The sequence below is a fragment of the Cupressus sempervirens genome, chromosome 11 (assembly GCF_028749045.1).
Source record: "Cupressus sempervirens isolate cs-2001-9-10 chromosome 11, ASM2874904v1, whole genome shotgun sequence".
Taxonomy (NCBI): Eukaryota; Viridiplantae; Streptophyta; class Pinopsida; order Cupressales; family Cupressaceae; genus Cupressus; species Cupressus sempervirens.
In genome coordinates, this window is record NC_143128.1 from 530,668,437 (window position 1) to 530,682,801 (window position 14,365).

Below are 14,365 nucleotides of genomic sequence, written 5' to 3' on the forward strand. Positions count from 1 at the left end.
ATTTGTTAACTCATTAGATTTTCCCCTCTTGTCTTTCAACACAGAAGAATCTTTTTGCATATGCTCAACCTACTTCATATATCTTGGATTTAGCTTATTCTGACTTCCATAATACTATAAAGCTTTATGATTAGTGTACATTACAAAATATCTAGGCATAAAATAATGTCTCCATTTCTTCAAAGTTTCAATAATTTCATAAAATTCTTGATCATAGACTGATTATTTCCTTTTAGCATCATTAAAATTATCACTATAAAAAGTTGTAGGTTTACCTTCTTGAATCAAAAAAATGGTAATGACATTACCATTAGCATTGCAGTTAACTTGAAAAACTTTATAAAAATTAGGTAAAACAAGAACATGTAATTTTGTGACCTTTTCCTTCAATGTTTTAAATATTTTATTTTCTCCATGTGTCCACTTAAAATCCTTTCTTATCTCCCTCCATAGTCTCTGTCATAGCATTACAAATTGAACTAAAATTTGTGGTGAATATGCTCAAGGTGTTCTTTATTTTTTATTGAAGATAAATATGTCATAGAGATATACAATCATAAATATATGCAAGAATTTCTTCAAAAATTCATTCATCAACCTCATAAATGTACTAGGTTCATTAGTTAAACCAAAAGGCATAACCAATCACTCATACAAACCTTCATTACTCTTAAAAGTAGTCTTCCATTCATTACCTTCTCTAATTGTAATATGATAATAAGCTCTTTTCAAATAAATCTTTGTAAAATATTTTTCTTTATTCAACCTATCCATAATGTCATCCATCCAAGCAAAGGGAACCTATACTTTAGTGTTATCTTATTTATAGATCTAGAATTCATCTCCATTCTCCATTCTCCATTCTTTTTAGGTGCTAATACAACAAGCAGTACAAAATGACTTAAAATTTCTCTAATCAAACATTTCTCAAGTAATTCTTCCACTTATCTATTCAATTCCTAATTTTTAGATGGTGTAATTCTATGTGGTGGTTTATTAGAAAAGCTAGCTCTAGGTATTGTTGAGCTGTCATTTTTCACGATGCTTAACAACATGAATCCTTTCAAACTCCTCTCTTGAAAAGATAATCTAGGATCAACTCCAAGGTTCTGGGCAATCTTGTGACCTACTAAAATCCACTCAATTGAAGATAAATGTATTTTTTCATAGGGAGGAATTTGTTGATTTGAAACAATTTAGATAAGATGTTTGATCTGCTATTTTTAAAAGTAACCACAAAAAAAATATTTTTGTTATTTTCTATTTTATGATGAATGCAATTTATCAATGCAACTATATGAATTCCTAATTTATCAAGTGTTAGAAAAGAAAATAACAAAGATAAGATAACAAGAAGTTAAAGAAAATAACTTGAAAGAGAAATTCCTAACAGTCATAAACCATGGTTACAACATGTCTGTGAGTTAAATCATTGAAAAGATTAGGTAGGAAACTAATGAAAATAGAAGCAATGCTTCCTCAATTATACTAATGCAATCATCGATGGGAAATAAATAATAACTGAAAGATGTTTCACTTCTCATCGAATCACAAGGCCATAGAAAGTGCACTCATGCAAGACAAGAAGCTATGCAAGAACAATAAGGTGGTCTTTTCTCCAACTTGGTACGTTAGCAGAATTTGTTAACACGAGGCAAACACCAAAACTAAAAGATCACACAATAAAATCAACACAAGGAAAACTTTGGATCCATTATTATTATTATTTTTTAAAGAGGGGTAAACTCTTTGACCTCGAGCTACGAACTAGTGAGGCCACAAACGGGGGACCTCATCCCCATTAGATTTGAACCTTGATGGCAAGGATAACAACTCAATAACTTAACCATCACAACATGCCACTATTGGCATAACATTGGATCCATTATTATTCATGAACATGAATTCAAAAAAATAACACACTCCAGCAAGAATAACTACACTCATAATGAGAGCACCAATAACATATATTATTGCATCAAAATAATAGCCTAGAGTACATATTACATCCATGTATTTATAAGAAGTAATATTCTCTTTTTGTATTGAGAGTGAGAGCTCTTAGAATGCAACTTATGCTAAAAAATAATTAAAAAATTGTAGTTATCTACAAACTAACTCTCTAAATTGTGCTACATAGGTCTCCACCCTTGTTTATATCAATTAATGGGTGTATGAGCCTTTACATGACTTAAAGTAAAGAAAGAAAAAGTAGATAAGAAGAAGGAAGCTACAAGAGGATCTAAGAGTCATTGGAAGCTCTAAAAATGGAAGCTTGACCTTCTCTAGGTGTTTCTATGAGTTGAACTATCGTCAAAATGTGTTTTTGGTGCATGCTCTAAATTAGGAATTGGCAATTAATTGTTGGTGTATTATTACTTCTTTAAAATTTCCAGTGCACCTCTATGAATAGTGCACCTACACACCTATGTAATTTGCACACCTATACACTTGTGCACCTTGCACACCTGCACACCTTGATGACAGGTCCAAAAATCCAAAATTTTCCCAAGTTTCAAAAATGAATTTCTAGCTTTTGGGTTTTGTACCCCTTTATACTAGAGTGATGTTTGGATGTTTTCTCTTGAATTTCTCTACAATATTAGGTATTTGGGAAGATTCTTAAAAATCCAAAGTTTTATACTTATCTTTAGCTATCTATTGGTAGTTACTAACCTCCATACAGGTCTCTGTAAAATCCTCTAGTTTAGTGTCAAGTTCCAACAATACCTCTTCAATCTTAAATACTTGTTTGATATTTTCATCAAATAAAGCATCCTTAAAATTTCTTTAAAATTGTTGGAAAATTAATTACACTAACTTGAGCTTTATTTTTGACTCATCTTCAAAAATATCAAGGGCAACAATGTCATAGTACCTTTCTACTTCCAAAATATGCTCTTGAGTCTGGTCTCTTAACCTCTAAATATTTTCATGAAGTCCTTCCATGACCTTATTGCTAGAAGCTATCTTATCAAGCTCTTCCATTGTATATACTTCCATTAGTGTATGATACCTTTGACCTTTTATTAATGCCAAAATTCGTAGGTCTTTTGCCCAAGTATGTACCTCATCCATTAACCCAAAACCCTTTTTCACTATGGACACTGGTTTATCTGTACTTGAATGAATGTAGTGCAACAGGTTCAAATTAAACTATATTATTTATATGATCTTTTTCTTAAAATTATCATGCCATTGCTAACATGCTCCCAAAAATGGATCCATCTGAATCATCCCCCTTTCCTTCCTCTCTAATGCTGCAATAAGAGTGATCTGCAGATGGTCCAAGTCTATTAGGCCCTCTACTCCATGAAGATAGCCTCTCATAATCAAATTTTGTTTTCTCAACATTAGCAACTCCAACTCATTTCTATCCATCTTCTTGAACACTTCTTTTATGCCCATAGTGATCAAAATTTTGGCAATATCTACCATGGGCTTTCCTAACAAGACTTCTTTATTCGAATAGTCTTTAGGAGTCAAATCTTCTGTATCATCATGTGAAGGAGGGATGGCTATGTATGCAAGAAATTCCTAATTTTGGTTCTTCATGATGAAGGCTAGTGGTCATGCATCACCCTTAGGTGGCTTAGGCTTCTTGATGGCTCTTACTAGCTCATCCATTCCCTCCTCTATAGTTACATCATTGCCTCTTGTGTTGAACCATTACCTCCCTCTTTAGCCAAGTAGGTGTAGTGCCCATTGGAAACATATATTTGACTAAAGAGGGGGTTTTCACTGTAGGTCCCTTTCCCTTATCATTCCTCTCTAGAATCTTTTCCCATTGAGAAAGATCATTAGTTTGAATCTATGTGTCTTCTTAGGCTACGGTCCTAGCCTTGGTACTATGAGGAGTTTTTTGGGGTTCTTATTGTATTTCCCCCTTCTCTAATATTTCATTAGCTTGCATTTATTGAGGTTTATCTCCTCTGGTGCTTTTTCTTCTTCTTCAGTAGACAAATGAAGTGGTGTTGTAGATCCTTTGTCCATAAATGACAAATCCTAAGATGGTGTTGAGGATAGGCCCAAAGGTCCTTGAGGCAAAGGTGATATTTGATTCCAGTCCTCGCTTAGGGGTTGAATTATAGGAGTATCCCTAATCTTCTCCCCCACCATCTTATTTCCTACTATCATGAAATAAAAATCTAATAGATCAAAGACACCAGTCTCTTGATGCTCCATATCTGTGATTTACTATTGCTACACATCCTTAAAAGTTGTAACCTAAACAAGTTCTTTTGGATTGGATGGTGGCGTTAGAGAGGAGCTCCTTCTCTCCTCTTCTAAGGCCTTAGCTAAGTGAGTTCTATGACTCAAGGGAAAATTATCAAGTTCTTCCTCCTCATCTTCTTCTTTAGCTTCAGGAATAGTTTTAGGCATCTATGGAGGATGAGTATTCTTTTTCTTCAATTTTCTCCAATGTGATCCTCCCATAGTTAACTAAACCCTGACCTTCTTAGGAGCTAAGGGGGAGGATTCTTCCTCTTCTTTCCCTTCTAGTGGCACCCTCTATTCTTCTTCTCCTAGTCCATCCTATTCTAGGGGAGGTATTTTCCTTGCTTCTTTGGCTTGAGCCACATAATCATCTTGAGGCTATGGTTGTTTAGGATTTTGTTGTGTTTTTTGGGGTACCTAGTCACTTGTTTGTAGGATTTTTCATATCTCTCCTCCTTTGAAGTCCTCTATTTACCTTGAAGTACTCAATTTCTCACTCATCTTGATGAACCATTTCTGGTCTTCCTAGGGATTGGACTGGGAAAGTTGGCACCAAAACTTTTACATCTTTGACTTTCATAGATGTGTTATGGCTTGTAGAGGAATGAACTATAGAATTAGATAAATTTTGAATGGTTTCTTGATCTATTTCGGGTGTCAACTAGACAACATGCTAGGCTTTGTTGTTGATTTTTGCATTCATTATGGGCATGTCATATATCTTATCCCTGTTGTACAATGGGACTAAGTCATCTTCTTTGTCTTTCTTGACAACCTTAAGATGGATCTTCATCTTAAGTGCCTTTTTGGCTAAATATAGAGTCATCCTATAATAGTCTCTAATTTAGACATCATAGTCATCCATGGCATTCATCCAATGATCCTCTAGTGTTTCTTCATGTATGAATTGCTTCCCTACTAGATGCTGTACCATCCCAATATTATGAAAATTTGGGTGAGGGGAATTTTACTCTTCCAAGGTATACTGATCCCATTCTGAATTGAAGGTCATTATATCTTGTTTCTCCTTGACCTCAAATGCATGTATGGTTATTAGCCACACCCATGTCTTCTTGTGCTATTTACTCATGCTATCATATACAGATGCGAGCTTCTTGGAAATCTCCAACAAATGAGTCTATCTCACCGATATCTTGGGATCTTCTTTGGGTTTACTTGTGTGACTCCTACCCTTAGGTATGCGAATAATTTGAATTGAATATATTAGGCACCAATTTCTATGATCCTTCATGTTGCCTCTACTGACATCCTTTTAGCATAATTATCCTCTGTAAATTGGATGCACAAATATGAAATAGTCATTTGCTATCCTATTTTGTTTTCTCTAATATGAGAGCAAATTTTTACTAGTTGAGGATATACCACATAGGGCCAAGCATTAGCACCTTTCATGCTTCCCGTTTTGTACAATCTTGGGTAGTCCATTGTCCTTTCCACCAAGAAGTACACCAAATATGATGTCATATAGAACTTGGGGTTCATCTTGACTACAAGAAACTGCTCATCCAAGTTATCACTAAGCATTATGGTCCAATCAATAGGTATCTTGGTCATCCTAATGGTTTTAATGAAATGGACCATCCATATATTAAGTTTTCTAGCCATTGGTAAGACCATGACTCCGCTCAAGAGTACTATGGCATATCCAATATCATCCTTCATATAACCTTGAATCATATTTTCCTTTTTGACTTTGTGGCTTATTGATGTTCTATCAACAAAAAATGATGATTGGATTATCTCTTTAGCCTTCTCATTCTCGCAGTACCATCTTTCTTCTCCCTCATAAGATATCTATAAATGCTAATCAGCTCTAGGGAGCTAAAACACCTTCTTTATGTTTTGAGGTTGGAGGTTTAGGACTATTTTTCTTATGACACTCTTGACAACCTTTTCTTCAGTAATATAGTTGCTTGCCAATGCCATGATTAGTTTAACAGACTGTACAAATGTAGGATGTGATGCTACATTAACTAACCCTAATCTGATAAGTGTTAATGCCATTGAAGATCTTTCTTTGGGCTTGTTGCAAATAGTAAGGAATGCATTCCAATTGATATGTCCTAACTTAGTATCTCTGATTTTGGAGTGTCCATCTTGAAAATGGGATTTCTTTGGTGTACCTTGATATTTGAACACTACAAGTTTGGGAGCCATCTTTTGTATGAGTAAGGATGATGAAGGCACTATTTTATATGCATACAAGAAAGAAATTAGTTCAAAGAACTAGAAATATCACCCAAAAAAAAAACCCTAATTGTCAAAAAACCTAGCCCAAAACACAAAAATAGTGAAAAACTAGCTCAATCCTCCCCAATAGTCCTAGAATGCAAATAGCCCACCTTGCACACCTTGATAGGTGTACAAGGTACACTTAATGACCCCTAAGTGGTCATTTTATGTGTAGTTGCACACTTGTACACATGTGCACCTTGATGGGGTGTGTACATGTGCACCTTTCTTTAAGTTTTCTTTCTATTTTGTAAAAGTGGTGTGCAAATGTGCACCTTCAATAGGTGCACATGTGTGCACCTTTCTAATTAGCCTTAGGTTTCTTTTTGGTGTCTTTGTTAGGATGTTGTGAATAAAGTTACACATGTGCACACCTTGAATTGGTGCACATATGCACACCTTTGGATCTTAAGGCTTGTGCTTTGTGTTGTGCAGGTAGGGTCAAGTGCACCTTTGGAGGTGCAAAGGTGTAGTTCTGATGAGCACATGAGAACAATTAAAGAAGGGTGGAGGTGTCCTAGGCTTATATAGGTGTGCACACCATTTGGAGGTGCACATGGACAAATCCCCATTTGCATTTACTACACCTGCGCACCTTCGATCCATGCACTTGAAAAACTTAAAACCTATATTTTCTCTTATTCTAATTCCACTGGGTTTTCTCAACTAGAACCAAAGGCTAGACCAAGAATCTAGGGAGAGCTCTAAAATGACCCAGGCCCTAGACTAGGGTTTGGGAGACAAAAAAAATTACTAGGGCATCTCCATTTCTAGGAGAAATGGGGTGTGTGTTGTAAAACCACAACATGTATCAAATCCATACAATGACTTATAACCCTCACAAGAGATAATCCATTAGGAACATTATGAAAAATAATATCTCAAAATTCTTTGAAAAAAGATCTAACCTTAGGTGCATGCTCAAGTTCATCTTGTTTCTTACTCTTTATAGGGATCAAAGCAAAACAAAAATTCTTTTTTTTCATATCTTTCACAAATTTATTAACTTCAACCAAACAAACTCTAACCAAAGTACACTAAATTTCTTTAGATTTTCAACCAAAGGCAACAATAATTATTTCTTCCCATTAGCCCAAATAATATACTAATTCAATCTACCATAATGCAAGGATTTCTTATCATACTGGAAAGGTCTTTTCAAAAGTATATAAAAATGATCCATATGCATAATATCACACAAGACTTCATCAAGGTAATTTCCAATTTTAAATTTCATAAGGCATTGTTCACTTACAAGAGAATTATGTTCAACCTTGATCTAAGCAATGAGATAAGGGTTAGGGTGCTCCAACCTCTACAATTTCAGTTTAATCACCAATTTCTTAAATGTCAAATGCTCAGAGCTATCACTTTCAATAATCACTTTGAAATATTTACCTTCAATCTTACATCCGGTCTTAAAAATAATTTTCCCTAAAACATGTTCATTATCCATCTACTCATTTCATAAAATTTTTTTATAACATAAAATAAATATTTTAAAAAATGAATTGAACAATGTTGTCGGCATTTATTTTTTAAAAATAAAACCCCACCGCCTATGGGCAATGGGCCATGTGACCTTGCCTACCATCGTAGGGCCTGCGACGACTGTCATAGTACCTATGATTGCAGGTACGGTGCCATAGTCTGCAAGACGTGACCATGGGGTATGGGCCTCGCCCTCCCATATGCAATGTAAACTTTGTTATAAACTTTCTTTTAATTTTTAATTTTTTAATAAACGTTTCTCAAATGCGATTCACATTTTTAAGTATATTTTCCACTGCAACAACATACAATGTTTTAATAAATACATTTATATATATGCATATATATATATACACACACACACACAAATTGAGAATCAATATTTCAGCATTTTGAATATATATATATATATATATATATATATATATATATATATATGTATTTATATATATATATATGTATACATATATATATGTATACATATATATATACATATATACATATATATATACACATAGATATATACATATATATACATACATATATATATATATATACATATATACATATATATACATACATATATATATATATACATACATATATATACATATGTATGTATATATATATGTACATATATATATATATATATATATATATATATATATATATATATATGTACATATATGTACATATATGTAGATATATGTACATATATGTACATATATGTATATATATATGTACATATATGTACATATATGTATATATATATGTACATATATGTACATATATGTATATATATATGTACATACATATGTATATATATGTATGTATATATATATATATATGTATACATATATATATATACATATATATATATATATACATACATATATATATATATATATACATACATACATATATATATATATATACATACATATATATATATATATACATACATATATATATATATATATACATATACATTTATATATATACATATACATATATATATATACATATACATATATATATATATATATATATATATATATATATATATATATATATACATGTATATATATATATATATATATATATATATATATATACATGTATATATATATATATATATATATGTATGTATGTATATATATATTAATGTATGCAATTTTTAAACATATATATATATATTTTTTAAAGAGAACATTTACAATATTGCTTGCAATCATAAACATAATTTTCTTTTTAACAAATAGGGCTTTTCAATTTTAAGAACTTTCTTATAAAATATTTGTTCTCTAAATTTACTCAATAATTCTTCTAATAGGTCTGATTATAATTTTTTTAAAACTAGAATTCTTCATTAAAATACAAACCCTTGTCTAATCAAATCCTTGATTCTATTACAATTTGAATCCAAACCCGATTTAAAACTAATTTTTTTTCATGAATGGAAGCTAGGGTTTTGTAATTGAGTTCTTTATTGATTTCTTCACACAAGGAGAGAATCAACATGCAAATCCGAATTAAACATTCATCACAAGAATTATCCAAGCAGTCATCTAGCAGACATGATGAAGACAGGAAGAGGAAGTGTGCAAAAAGGGAATATGCAAAAATCACGAGTGCACTTGGATACTGATGCTAATTCCTTTCTCCTCAGAATCCGCAGAGCAAGCTCCTTCATTCTCCCACGTTCTTGGTCCTCCAACCATGCTCCAAACACTCTCTAAACCACTCTCTATAAGCTTCTAAGAGTGCCTCCTTATAAAGAACTCTCAAGAAGCACCTAGAATGTCTCTAGAAGCAACCATAAGGTGTTGACAACTAAGCATGGGTCTTTTCCAACCTTCTAGATGAGTCATAAGGTTGTAGACACCATGTGCTTAATTTGTGCGCTAACTCCTGTGTTGTCTACATGACAACTCTCGAGAATTCGCAAACTCCTAAATATTAAAATAATGCACATTAATTAATTAATTTAATATTCACTTTACTCTTTCCAATTTAATTTATTAATTTTTAAATCTTATGCACCAACTTTAATAACTCCACTTGTTTTATCTTAATATATTTATATTTTAATCACATGCACACATCATGCAATCTAGAACCTTTTCCACTTTTACATTTATTTTCGAAACTTAATTGCTAAAATATTTATTAACTTAAATAAATATTATCACATTCCAACTTTAAAATTATAACTTTTATCTTCAAATTTAATTATTTTCCTAATTAATTAAATAAAATAAATATTAAAAATCATATTAATTTTCCATTAAATTAAACCATTAATTAAATATTTTAATTAGGCTTAATTAATAGAAAATACACCAAAGACTCATAAAATAAAATACGAAAAACCCACTATAGCAAAACACATACAAAATCAAACCAAAAGGGTTAACATCATGAATTACGTCATCTGACGCATTCAGAGGGTACTCAACTCAGATACTTGTCCTAATTTTCAATTAGGAAAAATGGCTTAAAGGGTTGGGGTTTGGACTTGAGAATTTATCTCCCCTCTCTTACCATTGAGATAATGTGATAGGGTACACTCATCTCGGCAATTCAGGGAAGTCGATAACCAGTACCTGCAACCTGCATAAAAACCATGCATGTACATACTATATATATATATATATATATATATATATATATATATATATATATATATATATATATATATATATATATATATATATGCTAAGCTAAATAGGCAATGGCAGGAAGTGGTACATTGTGTAGATTCCGACTAGCAAGTGACTATGACTCCCTTCCTTAACCACATCAGAAATGCCATCCAAGAACAAACACACACACCATACACATGCAAGTATGGGGTAAGTATCCATAAGAAAACACATTTGATAATAAACCATCTAACTAATCAATAACTAAAAATAATGTAATAATCATCATGCATACATGAAATATAGAGTCTAAGTAATCTCATCACATATCAACTGAATCCATATCACAATATTTGATAGTCTCAAAAAAATACTACTAACCATCAACATAAAACTAGCCCTAAAAGAGTTCGACAATGATAACAAAAATGCGACCTAGGGGTAGGCACTACACAAGCAAAGTAAAATAGCTATTCCAATTAGGTCATTCCTCTTATTCTTTTCTAATCACTACAATACTAAATCCTCTTGGGGGTGGAACTTAAGAAGTTATTTGTATTAAGTTCCCTAATAGGGTGGCACATTTATTTGTATTTAGATTTCTTTTAACCAACCTTCTCTTAACTAGGAAAGACTCTCATAGGTCTTATCAAAATCCCTAAATTTGGTGACACCTAATAGTGTCTTTGTCCTATTCTAACAAGGATGAGATCTTGACTGGGTGCACTTCAAGAGATTACAAGATTTGTGAGGATCATCTCACACATTGTGGTTTTCACCCTAGCTAGGTTTCCATGATATAAATACTTGTATTATGTGATGTTATGTTTGTCTTTATTATAATGTTTTTTTAAACCTAATTGGATAAGTTATAACTATCATAAACAAGTAGATCGGTGAGAGGAAAGACATGTGTTTAAATTTAAATCTATCTATGATATTCTAATTCACTCCCCCTAGTATATTCATCTATGTGTGGACCAAAAATTGGTATAAGAGCCTAGGTCCTCTAAAGAAAGAAGTATAAAAACTCAAGGTAAAAGATCAAGATGTTGAAAAGAGAGGCACCAAAGTTTTCAAAAGAAGACTACAAATCATGGTGTAGAAAAAAGAGGCTATATCTAAGAACTCTCAAAGATGCATACTAGAGTCATGTAGGGACCAAATATGTGGAACTTGTTACTCTACTCAATGTAGAATTGATAAAGGACAAAGAGACTCACACAACCATAATGTATGCATTAGCTAGTACTCTATCTTATGATAAATAGAAGGATGTAGAGGAACTAGAGAAGACTATTGAGATGTGGAAAAATCTTAAGATCATCTATGATGGTGATAATTATGTTCAAAAGGTTAAAGTCAATAGCATTAGAGGAAATTATGATGAAATGAGTATGCAAGAAGGAGAAGACATTGAAACATATGGAAAATGGGTAAAGAACATCATGTTAGCCATCAAATCTTCTAAAAGAATGTTGTATGAAGATGATGTGACAAGAAACCTATTGAGAAATTTTCTACCCAAGTATTTCATAAGGGTTTCAACTATTTAGGAACTATGATCGATAGAGAAAATAGAGGCATCTCTTGAAACCATGATAAGTGATGTAGGAGCATCTAGTGGTGTAAGGGAAATGTTGTATCGCCCAAAAATATTCTTAGAAATAGTTTCTATTTAATGTGTTTTCATTTTTGGATACCCATTTGGGTCAAATAAAGGTTCTAACTCTCACAGTTCCACTATTAGTTTTTTGGGTTAGAGTTTTATTAGTTTTTAAGCACCTTGGGATACCTGTAAATATAGAAAATGAGTTATTTTGTAATTGAGCCAAAATTATGATGACTTAGAGGGTGTAATTTAGAGGGATGATTGTACTTGTAATTTAAAACACTCTAGAGAAAGAATAAGGTCAAAAGGCTTTATGGTTAGAAAGTTATTGTAGGTTTAGTTTTCCTGGAGACCTCCTAAGAATGCTTCAAAGTTAGATATGGGGCACTAAATGGCCTTGTACAAGGCCAAAAAATGGAGGATGAGAAAATCTGGTCCATAGGGTTGTAGAGCGCTTTGAGAGCTTTCTAAAAATGTAAACAGTTTGTCACTGGAGTTACGGTTCAAAAGTTATGCCCCCTGAAAGTTGGACTACCGTTTCTGGATTCTTCTAATTTTACACCAACTTCTAACATGATTTTTGGAACCTTCTATTTTTGTAGCAGATTCCAATTGGCATATTCTAGAGTTTATTCCTAACCCTAAACCATTTGGGGCTTATTTAAGAACATTTCTGGCATTGTAAAGGCAACTCTTAGTGGAGTTAGAGAGAAGGTATTGTGTGGAGGATTTATTTCTCTAGAATCATACTGTTGTAATCCCATAGGGAATTTTTCATTAATAATAATATTTCCCTTTTCTTGTGTGTTTGTTCTGGTCTTTGGTTGTGTCTTCATCAAGTGGTATTAGAGCAGGTTTTCCTGAGTGTGTAGACAAAGCGCCGACTGTGAGGCAGTTTGCACCAGGATTGTGTGGTTGTGGGTTTGAGACAAGAAGATGCCTCCATGAAGGGAACATGGTGGAAGGGTCAAAGTTGTTACTTATGAGGTTAGAACCCTCTAGAGACAAGTTCAATCTCTGCAGGAGGAGATCTGTAGAGGATTAAATGTTGTCGTAGGCAATGAAAGTGAGGAAGAAAATGAAGAAGAAAAAAATATTGGACAGGAAGGGGAAGATGAAGGGGAAGATGAAGGGGAAGTCCTAAATTAGGTAGAGGAGAGGCTTTTTAGGGCCATTTCTAAGCTTGGAAAAATACCTAAAATTGATGTGGATATGTTTTTAGGAAATCTAAACCCAGATGAGTTGATCGACTGGATCAATGAACTAGAGGAGTATTTTGAGTATGAGGATATTAGGGATCCTAATAGGGTTAAGTTTGTGAAGGCCAAAATGAAAGGCCATGCCAAAATATGGTGGCAAGAGATTTAGCTAGAAAGAAATAGAAGAGGAAAGGAGAAAATCACAAGATGGGATCGCATGGTGGACAAACTAAAGAAGCAGTTCATTCCTATTGACTACAAGCTTGATTTGTTCAAGAAAATGCAAGGATTAAAGAAAACAGGAAAATTTGTCTAGTAATATACGGAGGAATTTTACCGACTTCTTATTAGGGTAGGGCATGCAGAATAAAATAAGGAGAAGGTTTCTCGTTACCTCAGTGGGTTACGACCTAGCATTCAGGAGGAGTTAAGTCTGGTTAGAATGACTAGCATTGAAGAGGAATACTAGTTTTCCCTATGAGTCAAAGAGAAGATAAATAAAAGGTTTGAAGGAAGGCAAAGAGGGCATGGCCAAGGAGGAATTGGTTATAGTAGGTCATCTAGAGGCCAAAATGAGGCTCAAAAGAAAAATGAAGATGTGGGTACTAGTAGAAACTAGAGAAATGAGGGTTTCAACCGCTCCTATGATCAAAACTTTGGAGATCAGAGAGGAAGAGGTAGAAGACATGGAAAAGGATCAAGAAGAGGAGGCTTTCGTGGTACCTATTTTCATTGCAATGAAGAAGGTCATTGTGCCTTTGAATGTCATCAATGACAAGGAAGAATAGATAGGAGAGCTGATGGTCAAGCAAGGGTTGCTCATGTGGACAAAGATGCACAATCATCACATTCTGAGGATGCAGAAAGAGGAGAGGTTCTCATAAATGAAAGGGTCTTACTAAGTGGTGAGATTGAACTTGGAAAAAGGAGGAGTTTGTTTCATACCA